The sequence below is a fragment of the Onychomys torridus genome, unplaced genomic scaffold (assembly GCF_903995425.1).
Source record: "Onychomys torridus unplaced genomic scaffold, mOncTor1.1, whole genome shotgun sequence".
In the NCBI taxonomy this organism is placed as follows: Eukaryota; Metazoa; Chordata; class Mammalia; order Rodentia; family Cricetidae; genus Onychomys; species Onychomys torridus.
The window spans coordinates 1-3,519 of record NW_023411342.1 but is presented as its reverse complement, the minus strand read 5'-3'; the positions used below and the strand labels follow the sequence as shown (position 1 = coordinate 3,519).

Genomic DNA, 3,519 nt, shown 5'->3' with positions numbered 1-3,519 from the left:
CACTTTCATTTGTCACAGAAAAGCAGAAAAGGGATCTACACCACCATTTCTCTCATGGTATACTACTTCCTCTCACTTTGTGACCCTCAATTGTGTCTATTCCATTTTATAATTTTTTCTTTTGTGTCTCTCAAATTTATCTCTGTGTTCATAAAATATATGATCATTCTGCTCTGATTATTACTATTTTGTTTAGCTTATTTTCACACATAATTCTTTATCCTCTAAACAGCTGTGATATCATCAAGAAGTTATTTTAGAGTCCAGTGTGTGTTGTGTGGTTTCTCTCATGCAATGCCAGTTTTCCTGAGTATGAATCTTGTGAACAGTATTAGACTTCTTTACTGATCATGACTGGAGAGTGTGTGAAACACAACCAAGAGGCACTGACTTGTCATAATTTATGCTGTCCTCTCTATTTCTAATGGTTACATTATGAATTGGTGTGATCTAGATTTAGGAAGTCATCTTCAAAGACTTGAAACAAAATGGAGGATTTTTCACAAGATAACAAATATTATAGATCACGACTATGCAGGTAAGCAGAGGGCTCCATAAGTACAATAATTCAACAGTATAGAATAGTGTATAGGGCTTCTGTTTTATTGATGTTGCAGGTACACAGTTTGTGTGGTGTGTGTTTCTGTGTTGTAGCACCTTGGTGCAGTGTGAAGGGAGTTAGCTCTGTCTTTAGAAAATACTTTTTCTCAATGACAAAAGACTTTATCACATGTTAAGGAGAAGTACCATTATGGAACAAGTTATGTCAACCATACTTGGTTTTCTCTTAATTGTGTCTATTAACTATAGTAATTGAATACTGAAGTACAAGGAATTGATGGGTCTCTATGCTAATTTATGGGCTTGAATAATGAAAGACTGCTCATTGCATACCTGCTTTATTATGTTTCTAATTTTAATCATGTGCTACCTTATTTACATGTAGGCACACAGGCATATTGTTCTTTTGTATTCCATTTTCAAGTATAGTACACAAACCCTAACACCAGTAAGAGCTCTTAACTTCTGAGCCATCTCTTCTTCCCTTTGTTGATTAATTATGATCATCATTGATAATACTAATGTTATCTTCTTTCTCGTTGTAACTGTTTAAATGCACAGTTCCTTTTAGTAAAATTTATTAAAATATAGGTTAAACTGGAGCAATTCAGGTTTCTGGAAGATTAATACAGGACTGGAGTGAATGCCAAACTCTTTGTAGAAGCTTCAGTAAATAAAAATCTCTGAGTTCACCTTATCTTTTTTTGTTTGTTTGAATGGAAGTTTGCAGGGCATATGGGTTCTTCATATTTAATTCTTGTTGTCCTATAACTGATTGCATAGACTAGGCTAATTTTCACCTCAGAAGCACATATATCTGCTTCTACTTTCTAACTTCTGGGATTAAAGGCATGAACCAATATATCCAGCTTACAAATTTTGTTTGTAGTCAACAAACGTTCATACAATTTCTCTGATGTATGCTCAGTACTGTTGAAGTGTTTGCTTGTCTCTCTATCTCTGTTAATAGGCACTTTTCTTGCAAGGTGATATCCTGTTCAAAGCATTCAGAAATAATAGAGGTAAACTTCCTATTCTGTTTCTTTGTAAAGTAACTTGATGATTTCATTGTAACATCTGAGTTACAGAATATGTGTAGCAATCGCCAGAATTGAATGACTATATTGTGAAATAAGCACACATTTACTGTGTCTTATCATGCTTTCAGTTTTATACATGTGGATGGCATATTTATATATGTCATATTTTAGAATACAGTGACATATAACGATGTGCATGTTGACATCACACATGAAGAATGGGCATTATTGGATCCTTCACAAAGGAATCTCTATAAAGATGTGATGCTGGAGACATATATGAACCTCACTGCTATAGGTAACACTGTACATTTTCCTTCACCATTCAAATAAGGAAACAGGGCTGTAGAGATGGCTCAGCCATTAAAGGCTAGGCTCACAACCAAAAATATAAATAAGGAAACAACAGTTTTTTGATTATTGATGCACTTCTGGAATTCTGATTGAGAATGAGGAAGAATGATGTGAATAAAACAGGCATAGTTCTAAGGATCACTAAAGATAGTAATGTAAATTATTCAGTTCCCTGTAATATTCCATACATTTCCTTGTTTGGCATTTTAGGCTACAATTGGGAAGATCTTGAAGTTGAAGAACATTGTCAAAGTTCTCAAAAACATGCAAGGTAACTTTTTTGTGTGCATGGTGATACAAATGTGCTTCTGGATGTATTTAACTATCACTAAGTATTAAAGAAATGAAACGTTGTAAATAGTCACAGCTTAAAACCCATTGATGATCAAAAACACACGTACCTCAATGGCAGGTAAGGGAATTGTGTTTGGAAATGAATATTTTAAAATGGAAGACAAGTAATCAAGGCCTTGACAGGAATCATTTGAATAATAGCTTCATCAGAGCTATGCTGTACAAATGACAAACCATTAAGTTTCATACTATTCAAATTACAAAAGGTATATTCACTGAAGGTATAAGAATATGTACACAACCTTTTAATAAGCAAGTATTCCATAGTAAAAGCTTTGTTACTCAAAAAGTTATTCTGTCTTTGCTCATTTTAATTAGATAGGTGGTTAGAATCAAGCATTAAGGGGAGGTGTGGTAAAAAATATTAATCCTTATACCACATGTTGATGAGGAAAAGAAAGCCCAGCTGTAAATAACATGTGGAAACCTTCTTGTTATTCCTTCTTTAATAGTTATATCTTATGTCACTTTGGATACCAGCCATATGAACATAAGGATAGGAAAAGAAGTAATGTTCATCTCTCAATCTCAGAACAATTACAAGACATATAGTAGTCCCTCGTTAAGTAAACTTGATGACTGAGATTCAAGTTTACAAACAATTGGTTTTCCAGCGTAATTTGGAATAGATCAACAAACACAACCCAGACAAGACCTACTAGGGCTGTGTAAATGCTTCTGTTTGTCCTGGTTCACTGTGAAAATGTAGCATTAATCATTATAAAGGAACAGTTTTCAATAAAGTAAGTGATGTAAATGTCTGAATTCTACAGGTTCTCTTCAAATATTTGAAAAAAAAAATGATGCCATAAATATGAGACTGGTAGTAAAGCTTTTACTATCACAGGCATGTTGAAATATGTAAAGACATCTTTTATGCAGGGGAACAACCTGAATGTACACAACATGTAAATATTAAGATAACATCATTCTTTATATTTGCAGAAAATTGTAAAATTAATTCACAGAGATAGAAAGACTCAACATTGTAATAAATGTGCCAAAGCTATTCAATGTTTCAATTAACATTGCAGGCATGAAAGAAGTCTTACTACAGAGAAAGCATGTGAACATTATCAGTGTGGTCAAGCCTTACTTCATCACACTCGTCCTCCAAGTAATAAAAGAGCACATACTGGAGAACAACCTATGAATATAATCAATATGGTAAGGCCTTTGTACATCCCACTCATCTTCAAGTACATAAAAG

The 3,519-nt window shown here is 33.6% G+C and overlaps 1 long non-coding RNA gene across 1 annotated transcript; it reads left to right on the top strand.

The window, feature by feature from the left end:
* The first annotated feature begins 1,838 nt into the window (after positions 1-1,838).
* Positions 1,839-3,450, top strand: LOC118575111. The gene is made up of 3 exons (XR_004943847.1): positions 1,839-1,899; positions 2,166-2,226; positions 3,344-3,450. It is a non-coding gene; the product is annotated as an uncharacterized LOC118575111 (long non-coding RNA).
* Positions 3,451-3,519: the final 69 nt, after the last annotated feature.